Below are 10,645 nucleotides of genomic sequence, written 5' to 3' on the forward strand. Positions count from 1 at the left end.
GTGTGAGAGGTGAGTGTGTGTGAGTCTGAGAGTGTGAGAGGTGAGTGTGTGTGTGAGTCTGAAAGTGTGAGAGTGAGTGTTTGTTTGAGTGAGAGTGTGAGCATGAGTGTGTGTGTGAGTCTCAGAGTGTGAGAGTGAGTGTGTGTGTGTGTGAGTCTGAGAGTGAGTGTGTGTGAGTGTGAGAGTGAGTGTGTGTGTGTGAGTCTGAGAGTGTGAGAGTGAGTGTGTGTGTGAGTCTGAGAGAGTGAGTGTGTGTGTGTGAGTCTGAGAGTGTGAGAGTGAGTGTGTGTGTGAGTCTGAGAGTGTGAGAGTGAGTGTGTGTGTGTGAGTCTAAGAGTGTGAGTGTGTGTGAGTCTGAGAGTGTGAGAGTATGAAAGTGAGTGTGTGTGTGAGTCTAAATGTGTGAGAGTGAGTGTGCGTGTTTGAGTCTGAGAGTGAGTGCATGTGTGTGTGAGTCTGAGAGCGAGTGTGTGTGTGTGAGTCTGAGAGTGTCAGAGTGAGTGTATGTGTGTGTGAGTCTGAGAGTGTGTGTGGGAGTCTGAAAGTGTGAGGGTGCGTGTGTGTGTGAGTCTGAGAGTGTGAGCGTAAGTGTGTGTGTTTGTGAGTCTGAAAGTGTGAGGGTGAGTGTGTGTGTGTGAGTCTGAGAGTGTGAGCGTAAGTGTGTGTGTGTGAGTCTGAGAGTGAGTGTGTGTGTGAGTTTGAGAGTGAGTGTGTGTGTGTGAGAGTGAGTGTGTGTGTGTGAGTCTGAGAGAGTGAGTGTGTGTGTATGAGTCTGAGAGTGTGAGAGTGAGTGTGTGTGTGAGTCTAAAAGTGTGAGGGTGAGTGTGCGTGTGTGAGTCTGAGAGTGAGTGCATGTGTGTGTGAGTCTGAGAGCGAGTGTGTGTGTGTGAGTCTGATAGTGTGAGAGTGAGTGTGAGTCTGAGAGTGTCAGAGTGAGTGTATGTGTGTGTGAGTCTGAGAGTGTGTGTGGGAGTCTGAAAGTGTGAGAGTGCGTGTGTGTGTGAGTCTGAGAGTGTGAGAGTGAGTGTGTGTGTGAGTGTGAGAGTGAGTGTGTGTGAGTGTGAGCGTGAGTGTGTGTGTGAGTCTGAGAATGTGAGAGTAATTGTGTGTGAGTCTGAGAGAGTGAGTGTGTGTGTATGAGTCTGAGAGTGTGAGCATGAGTGTGTGTGTGAGTCTCAGAGTGTGAGAGTAAGTGTGTGTGTTTGAGTCTAAGAGTGTGTGTGTGTGAGTCTGAGAGTGTGAGAGTGTGTGTGTGTGAGTCTGAGAGTGTGAGAGTTGAGTGTGTGTGTGAGTCTGAAAGTGTGAGCGTAAGTGTGTGGGTGTGAGTCTGAGAGTGTGAGATGTGAGTGTGTGTGTGATTCTGAGAGTGTGATAGTGTGTGTATGTGTGCGTGAGTCTAAGAATGTGAGAGTGAGTGTGTGTGTGTGTGAGAGTCTGAGAGTGTGAGGGTGAGTGTGTGTGTGTGAGTCTGAGAGTGTGAGCATAAGTGTGTGGGTGTGAGTCTGAGAGTGTGAGAGTGAGTGTGTGTGTGTGTGAGTCTGAGAGTGTGAGCGTAAGTGTGTGTGTTTGTGAGTCTGAAAGTGTGAGGGTGAGTGTGTGTGTGTGAGTCTGAGAGTGTGAGCGTAAGTGTGTGTGTGCGAGTCTGAGAGTGTGAGAGTGAGTGTGTGTGAGTCTGAGAGTGTGAGCGTAAGTGTGTGTGTGTGAGTCTGAGAGTGTGAGAGTGAGTGCATTTGTCTGTGAGTCTGAGAGTGTGAGAGGTGAGTGTGTGTGAGTCTGAGAGTGTGAGAGGTGAGTGTGTGTGTGAGTCTGAAAGTGTGAGAGTGAGTGTTTGTTTGAGTGAGAGTGTGAGCATGAGTGTGTGTGTGAGTCTCAGAGTGTGAGAGTGAGTGTGTGTGTGTGAGTCTAAGAGTGTGAGTGTGTGTGAGTCTGAGAGTGTGAGAGTGAGTGTGTGTGTGAGTCTAAAAGTGTGAGAGTGAGTGTGCGTGTGTGTCTGAGAGTGTGAGAGTGAGTGTGTGTGAATCTAAGAGTGTGAGTGTGTGTGAGTCTGAGAGTGTGAGAGTGAGTGTGTGTGTGAGTCTAAAAGTGTGAAAGTGAGTGTGTGTGTGAGTCTGAGAGAGTGAGTATGTGTGTGTGAGTCTGAGAGTGTGAGAGTGAGTGTGTGTGTGAGTCTGAGAGTGTGAGAGTGAGTGTGTGTGTGTGAGTCTAAGAGTGTGAGTGTGTGTGAGTCTGAGAGTGTGAGAGTGAGTGTGTGTGTGAGTCTAAAAGTGTGAGAGTGAGTGTGCGTGTGTGAGTCTGAGAGTGAGTGCATGTGTGTGTGAGTCTGAGAGCGAGTGTGTGTGTGTGAGTCTGAGAGTGTGAGAGTGAGTGTGAGTCTGAGAGTTTCAGAGTGAGTGTATGTGTGTGTGAGTCTGAGAGTGTGTGTGGGAGTCTGAAAGTGTGAGAGTGCGTGTGTGTGTGAGTCTGAGAGTGTGAGAGTGAGTGTGTGTGTGAGTGTGAGAGTGAATGTGTGTGAGTGTGAGCGTGAGTGTGTGTGTGAGTCTGAGAGTGTGAAAGTGATATTGTGTGAGTCTGAGAGAGTGAGTGTGTGTGTGTGAGTCTGAGAGTGTGAGCATGAGTGTGTGTGTGAGTCTCAGAGTGTGAGAGTGAGTGTGTGTGTTTGAGTCTAAGAGTGTGTGTGTGTGAGTCTGAGAGTGTGAGAGTGTGTGTGTGTGAGTCTGAGAGTGTGAGAGTTGAGTGTGTGTGTGAGTCTGAAAGTGTGAGAGTGAGTGTGTGTTTGAGTGAGAGTGTGAGAGTGAGTGTGTGTGTGAGTCTGAGAGTGAGTTTGTGTGTGTGAGTGTGAGTGTGTGTGTGTGAGTCTGAGAGTGTGAGAGTGAGTGTGTGTGTGAGTCTGAGAGAGTGAGTGTGTGTGTGTGAGTCTGAGAGTGTGAAAGTGAGTGTGTGTGTGAGTCTGAGAGTGTGAGAGTGAGTGTGTGTGTGTGAGTCTAAGAGTGTGAGTGTGTGTGAGTCTGAGAGTGTGAGAGTGTGAAAGTGAGTGTGTGTGTGAGTCTAAATGTGTGAGAGTGAGTGTGCGTGTGTGAGTCTGAGAGTGAGTGCATGTGTGTGTGAGTCTGAGAGCGAGTGTGTGTGTGTGAGTCTGAGAGTGTGAGAGTGAGTGTGAGTCTGAGAGTGTCAGAGTGAGTGTATGTGTGTGTGAGTCTGAGAGTGTGTGTGGGAGTCTGAAAGTGTGAGAGTGCGTGTGTGTGTGAGTCTGAGAGTGTGAGCGTACGTGTGTGTGTTTGTGAGTCTGAAAGTGTGAGGGTGAGTGTGTGTGTGTGTGAGTCTGAGAGTGTGAGCGTAAGTGTGTGTGTGTGTGAGTATGAGAGTGTGAGAGTTGAGTGTGTGTGTGAGTCTGAAAGTGTGAGAGTGAGTGTGTGTTTGAGTGAGAGTGTGAGAGTGAGTGTGTGTGTGAATCTGAGAGTGTGAGAGTGAGTGTGTGTGTGTGAGTCTGAGAGTGTGAGAGTGAGTGTGTGTGTGAGTCTGAGAGTGTGAGAGTGAGTGTGTGTGTGAGTCTAAGAGTGTGAGTGTGTGTGAGTCTGAGAGTGTGAGAGTGAGTGTGTGTGTGAGTCTAAAAGTGTGAGAGTGAGTGTGCGTGTGTGAGTCTGAGAGTGAGTGCATGTGTGTGTGAGTCTGAGAGCGAGTGTGTGTGAGTCTGAGAGTGTGAGAGTGAGTGTGAGTCTGAGAGTGTCAGAGTGAGTGTATGTGTGTGTGAGTCTGAGAGTGTGTGTAGGAGTCTGAAAGTGTGAGAGTGCGTGTGTGTGTGAGTCTGAGAGTGTGAGAGTGAGTGTGTGTGTGAGTGTGAGAGTGAGTGTGTGTGAGTGTGAGCGTGAGTGTGTGTGTGAGTCTGAGAGTGTGAGAGTGATATTGTGTGAGTCTGAGAGAGTGAGTGTGTGTGTGTGAGTCTGAGAGTGTGAGCATGAGTGTGTGTGTGAGTCTCAGAGTGTGAGAGTGAGTGTGTGTGTGTTTGAGTCTAAGAGTGTGTGTGTGTGAGTCTGAGAGTGTGAGAGTGTGTGTGTGTGTGAGTCTGAGAGTGTGAGAGTGAGTGTGTGTGTGAGTCTGAGAGAGTGAGTGTGTGTGTGTGTGAGTCTGAGAGTGTGAGAGTGAGTGTGTGCGTGAGTCTGAGAGTGTGAGAGTGAGTGTGTGTGTGTGAGTCTAAGAGTGTGAGTGTGTGTGAGTCTGAGAGTGTGAGAGTGTGAAAGTGAGTGTGTGTGTGAGTCTAAATGTGTGAGAGTGAGTGTGCGTGTGTGAGTCTGAGAGTGAGTGCATGTGTGTGTGAGTCTGTGAGCGAGTGTGTGTGTGTGAGTCTGAGAGTGTGAAAGTGAGTGTGAGTCTGAGAGTGTCAGAGTGAGTGTATGTGTGTGTGAGTCTGAGAGTGTGTGTGGGAGTCTGAGAGTGTGAGAGTACGTGTGTGTGTTTGTGAGTCTGAAAGTGTGAGGGTGAGTGTGTATGAGTCTGAGAGTGTGAGCGTAAGTGTGTGTGTGTGAGTCTGAGAGTGTGAGAGTGAGTGTGTGTGTGAGTCTGAGAGTGAGTGTGTGTGTGTGAGAGTGAGTATGTGTGTGTGAGTCTGAGAGTGTGAGAGTGAGAGTGTGTATGTGAGTCTGAGAGAGTGAGTGTGTGTGTGTGAGTCTAAGAGTGTGAGTGTGTGTGAGTCTGAGAGTGTGAGAGTGTGAGAGTGAGTGTGTGTGTGAGTCTAAAAGTGTGAGAGTGAGTGTGCGTGTGTGTGAGTCTGAGAGTGAGTGCTTGTGTGTGTGAGTCTGAGAGCGAGTGTGTGTGTGTGAGTCTGAGAGTGTGAGAGTGAGTGTATGTGTGTGTGAGTCTGAGAGTGTGTGTGGGAGTCTGAAAGTGTGAGAGTGCGTGTGTGTGTGAGTCTGAGATTGTGAGAGTGAGTGTGTGTGTAAGTGTGAGAGTGAGTGTGTGTGAGTGTGAGCGTGAGTGTGTGTGTGAGTCTGAGAGTGTGAGAGTGATTGTGTGTGAGTCTGAGAGAGTGAGTGTGTGAGTCTGAGAGTGTGAGAGTGCGTGTGTGTGTGAGTCTGAGAGTGTGAGAGTGAGTGTGTGTGTGAGTGTGAGAGTGAGTGTGAGTGAGTGTGAGCGTGAGTGTGTGTGTGAGTCTGAGAATGTGAGAGTAATTGTGTGTGAGTCTGAGAGAGTGAGTGTGTGTGTATGAGTCTGAGAGTGTGAGAGTTGAGTGTGTGTGTGAGTCTGAAAGTGTGAGCGTAAGTGTGTGGGTGTGAGTCTGAGAGTGTGAGATGTGAGTGTGTTTGTGATTCTGAGAGTGTGATAGTGTGTGTATGTGTGCGTGAGTCTAAGAATGTGAGAGTGAGTGTGTGTGTGTGTGAGAGTCTGAGAGTGTGAGGGTGAGTGTGTGTGTGTGAGTCTGAGAGTGTGAGCATAAGTGTGTGGGTGTGAGTCTGAGAGTGTGAGAGTGAGTGTGTGTGTGTGTGAGTCTGAGAGTGTGAGCGTAAGTGTGTGTGTTTGTGAGTCTGAAAGTGTGAGGGTGAGTGTGTGTGTGTGAGTCTGAGAGTGTGAGCGTAAGTGTGTGTGTGCGAGTCTGAGAGTGTGAGAGTGAGTGTGTGTGAGTCTGAGAGTGTGAGCGTAAGTGTGTGTGTGTGAGTCTGAGAGTGTGAGAGTGAGTGTATTTGTCTGTGAGTCTGAGAGTGTGAGAGGTGAGTGTGTGTGAGTCTGAGAGTGTGAGAGGTGAGTGTGTGTGTGAGTCTGAAAGTGTGAGAGTGAGTGTTTGTTTGAGTGAGAGTGTGAGCATGAGTGTGTGTGTGAGTCTCAGAGTGTGAGAGTGAGTGTGTGTGTGTGAGTCTAAGAGTGTGAGTGTGTGTGAGTCTGAGAGTGTGAGAGTGAGTGTGTGTGTGAGTCTAAAAGTGTGAGAGTGAGTGTGCGTGTGAGTCTGAGAGTGTGAGAGTGAGTGTGTGTGAATCTAAGAGTGTGAGTGTGTGTGAGTCTGAGAGTGTGAGAGTGAGTGTGTGTGTGAGTCTAAAAGTGTGAGAGTGAGTGTGTGTGTGAGTCTGAGAGAGTGAGTATGTGTGTGTGAGTCTGAGAGTGTGAGAGTGAGTGTGTGTGTGAGTCTGAGAGTGTGAGAGTGAGTGTGTGTGTGTGAGTCTAAGAGTGTGAGTGTGTGTGAGTCTGAGAGTGTGAGAGTGAGTGTGTGTGTGAGTCTAAAAGTGTGAGAGTGAGTGTGCGTGTGTGAGTCTGAGAGTGAGTGTGTGTGAGTGTGAGAGTGAGTGTGTGTGTGTGAGTCTGAGAGTGTGAGAGTGAGTGTGTGTGTGAGTCTGAGAGTGTGATAGTGTGTGTATGTGTGCGTGAGTCTAAGAGTGTGAGAGTGAGTGTGTGTGTGTGTGAGAGTCTGAGAGTGTGAGGGTGAGTGTGTGTGTGTGAGTCTGAGAGTGTGAGCATAAGTGTGTGGGTGTGAGTCTGAGAGTGTGAGAGTGAGTGTGTGTGTGTGTGAGTCTGAGAGTGTGAGCGTAAGTGTGTGTGTGCGAGTCTGAGAGTGTGAGAGTGAGTGTGTGTGAGTCTGAGAGTGTGAGCGTAAGTGTGTGTGTGTGAGTCTGAGAGTGTGAGAGTGAGTGTATTTGTCTGTGAGTCTGAGAGTGTGAGAGGTGAGTGTGTGTGAGTCTGAGAGTGTGAGAGGTGAGTGTGTGTGTGAGTCTGAAAGTGTGAGAGTGAGTGTTTGTTTGAGTGAGAGTGTGAGCATGAGTGTGTGTGTAAGTCTCAGAGTGTGAGAGTGAGTGTGTGTGTGTTTGAGTCTAAGAGTGTGTGTGTGTGAGTCTGAGAGTGTGAGAGTGTGTGTGTGTGAGTCTGAGAGTGTGAGAGTTGAGTGTGTGTGTGAGTCTGAAAGTGTGAGAGTGAGTGTGTGTTTGAGTGAGAGTGTGAGAGTGAGTGTGTGTGTGAATCTGAGAGTGTGAGAGTGAGTGTGTGTGTGAGTCTGAGAGAGTGAGTATGTGTGTGTGAGTCTGAGAGTGTGAGAGTGAGTGTGTGTGTGAGTCTGAGAGTGTGAGAGTGAGTGTGTGTGTGTGAGTCTAAGAGTGTGAGTGTGTGTGAGTCTGAGAGTGTGAGAGTGAGTGTGTGTGTGAGTCTAAAAGTGTGAGAGTGAGTGTGCGTGTGTGAGTCTGAGAGTGAGTGCATGTGTGTGTGAGTCTGAGAGCGAGTGTGTGTGTGTGAGTCTGAGAGTGTGAGAGTGAGTGTGAGTCTGAGAGTGTCAGAGTGAGTGTATGTGTGTGTGAGTCTGAGAGTGTGTGTGGGAGTCTGAAAGTGTGAGAGTGCGTGTGTGTGTGAGTCTGAGAGTGTGAGAGTGAGTGTGTGTGTGAGTGTGAGAGTGAGTGTGTGTGAGTGTGAGCGTGAGTGTGTGTGTGAGTCTGAGAGTGTGAGAGTGATATTGTGTGAGTCTGAGAGAGTGAGTGTGTGTGTGTGAGTCTGAGAGTGTGAGCATGAGTGTGTGTGTGAGTCTCAGAGTGTGAGAGTGAGTGTGTGTGTGTTTGAGTCTAAGAGTGTGTGTGTGTGAGTCTGAGAGTGTGAGAGTGTGTGTGTGTGAGTCTGAGAGTGTGAGAGTTGAGTGTGTGTGTGAGTCTGAAAGTGTGAGAGTGAGTGTGTGTTTGAGTGAGAGTGTGAGAGTGAGTGTGTGTGTGAGTCTGAGAGTGAGTTTGTGTGTGTGAGTGTGAGTGTGTGTGTGTGAGTCTGAGAGTGTGAGAGTGAGTGTGTGTGTGAGTCTGAGAGAGTGAGTGTGTGTGTGTGAGTCTGAGAGTGTGAGAGTGAGTGTGTGTGTGAGTCTGAGAGTGTGAGAGGAAGTGTGTGTGTTTGTTAGTCTGAGAGTGTGAGTGTGTGTGAGTCTGAGAGTGTGAGATGTGAGTATGTGTGTGATTCTGAGAGTGTGATAGTGTGTGTATGTGTGTGTGAGTCTAAGAGTGTGAGAGTGAGTGTGTGTGTGTGAGAGTCTGAGAGTGTGAGGGTGAGTGTGTGTGTGTGAGTCTGAGAGTGTGAGCGTAAGTGTGTGTGTGTGAGTCTGAAAGTGTGAGAGTGAGTGTGTGTGTGTGTGAGTCTGAGAGTGTGAGCGTAAGTGTGTGTGTTTGTGAGTCTGAAAGTGTGAGGGTGAGTGTGTGTGTGAGTCTGAGAGTGTGAGCGTAAGTGTGTGTGTGATTCTGAGAGTGTGAGAGTGAGTGTGTGTGAGTCTGAGAGTGTGAGCGTAAGTGTGTGTGTGTGTGTGAGTCTGAGAGCGTGAGAGTGAGTGTATGTGTCTGTGAGTCTGAGAGTGTGAGAGGTGAGTGTGTGTGAGTCTGAGAGTGTGAGAGGTGAGTGTGTGTGTGAGTCTGAAAGTGTGAGAGTGAGTGTTTGTTTGAGTGAGAGTGTGAGCATGAGTGTGTGTGTGAGTCTCAGAGTGTGAGAGTGAGTGTGTGTGTGTGTGAGTCTGAGAGTGAGTGTGTGTGAGTGTGAGAGTGAGTGTGTGTGTGTGAGTCTGAGAGTGTGAGAGTGAGTGTGTGTGTGAGTCTGAGAGAGTGAGTGTGTGTGTGTGAGTCTGAGAGTGTGAGAGTGAGTGTGTGTGTGAGTCTGAGAGTGTGAGAGTGAGTGTGTGTGTGTGAGTCTAAGAGTGTGAGTGTGTGTGAGTCTGAGAGTGTGAGAGTATGAAAGTGAGTGTGTGTGTGAGTCTAAATGTGTGAGAGTGAGTGTGCGTGTTTGAGTCTGAGAGTGAGTGCATGTGTGTGTGAGTCTGAGAGCGAGTGTGTGTGTGTGAGTCTGAGAGTGTCAGAGTGAGTGTATGTGTGTGTGAGTCTGAGAGTGTGTGTGGGAGTCTGAAAGTGTGAGGGTGCGTGTGTGTGTGAGTCTGAGAGTGTGAGCGTAAGTGTGTGTGTTTGTGAGTCTGAAAGTGTGAGGGTGAGTGTGTGTGTGTGAGTCTGAGAGTGTGAGCGTAAGTGTGTGTGTGTGAGTCTGAGAGTGAGTGTGTGTGTGAGTTTGAGAGTGAGTGTGTGTGTGTGAGAGTGAGTGTGTGTGTGTGAGTCTGAGAGAGTGAGTGTGTGTGTATGAGTCTGAGAGTGTGAGAGTGAGTGTGTGTGTGAGTCTAAAAGTGTGAGAGTGAGTGTGCGTGTGTGAGTCTGAGAGTGAGTGCATGTGTGTGTGAGTCTGAGAGCGAGTGTGTGTGTGTGAGTCTGATAGTGTGAGAGTGAGTGTGAGTCTGAGAGTGTCAGAGTGAGTGTATGTGTGTGTGAGTCTGAGAGTGTGTGTGGGAGTCTGAAAGTGTGAGAGTGCGTGTGTGTGTGAGTCTGAGAGTGTGAGAGTGAGTGTGTGTGTGAGTGTGAGAGTGAGTGTGTGTGAGTGTGAGCGTGAGTGTGTGTGTGAGTCTGAGAATGTGAGAGTAATTGTGTGTGAGTCTGAGAGAGTGAGTGTGTGTGTATGAGTCTGAGAGTGTGAGCATGAGTGTGTGTGTGAGTCTCAGAGTGTGAGAGTAAGTGTGTGTGTTTGAGTCTAAGAGTGTGTGTGTGTGAGTCTGAGAGTGTGAGAGTGTGTGTGTGTGAGTCTGAGAGTGTGAGAGTTGAGTGTGTGTGTGAGTCTGAAAGTGTGAGCGTAAGTGTGTGGGTGTGAGTCTGAGAGTGTGAGATGTGAGTGTGTGTGTGATTCTGAGAGTGTGATAGTGTGTGTATGTGTGCGTGAGTCTAAGAATGTGAGAGTGAGTGTGTGTGTGTGTGAGAGTCTGAGAGTGTGAGGGTGAGTGTGTGTGTGTGAGTCTGAGAGTGTGAGCATAAGTGTGTGGGTGTGAGTCTGAGAGTGTGAGAGTGAGTGTGTGTGTGTGTGAGTCTGAGAGTGTGAGCGTAAGTGTGTGTGTTTGTGAGTCTGAAAGTGTGAGGGTGAGTGTGTGTGTGTGAGTCTGAGAGTGTGAGCGTAAGTGTGTGTGTGCGAGTCTGAGAGTGTGAGAGTGAGTGTGTGTGAGTCTGAGAGTGTGAGCGTAAGTGTGTGTGTGTGAGTCTGAGAGTGTGAGAGTGAGTGCATTTGTCTGTGAGTCTGAGAGTGTGAGAGGTGAGTGTGTGTGAGTCTGAGAGTGTGAGAGGTGAGTGTGTGTGTGAGTCTGAAAGTGTGAGAGTGAGTGTTTGTTTGAGTGAGAGTGTGAGCATGAGTGTGTGTGTGAGTCTCAGAGTGTGAGAGTGAGTGTGTGTGTGTGAGTCTAAGAGTGTGAGTGTGTGTGAGTCTGAGAGTGTGAGAGTGAGTGTGTGTGTGAGTCTAAAAGTGTGAGAGTGAGTGTGCGTGTGTGTCTGAGAGTGTGAGAGTGAGTGTGTGTGAATCTAAGAGTGTGAGTGTGTGTGAGTCTGAGAGTGTGAGAGTGAGTGTGTGTGTGAGTCTAAAAGTGTGAAAGTGAGTGTGTGTGTGAGTCTGAGAGAGTGAGTATGTGTGTGTGAGTCTGAGAGTGTGAGAGTGAGTGTGTGTGTGAGTCTGAGAGTGTGAGAGTGAGTGTGTGTGTGTGAGTCTAAGAGTGTGAGTGTGTGTGAGTCTGAGAGTGTGAGAGTGAGTGTGTGTGTGAGTCTAAAAGTGTGAGAGTGAGTGTGCGTGTGTGAGTCTGAGAGTGAGTGCATGTGTGTGTGAGTCTGAGAGCGAGTGTGTGTGTGTGAGTCTGAGAGTGTGA

The sequence above is a fragment of the Lampetra planeri genome, chromosome 11 (assembly GCF_965212315.1).
Source record: "Lampetra planeri chromosome 11, kcLamPlan1.2.h2, whole genome shotgun sequence".
Lineage (NCBI taxonomy): Eukaryota > Metazoa > Chordata > Hyperoartia > Petromyzontiformes > Petromyzontidae > Lampetra > Lampetra planeri.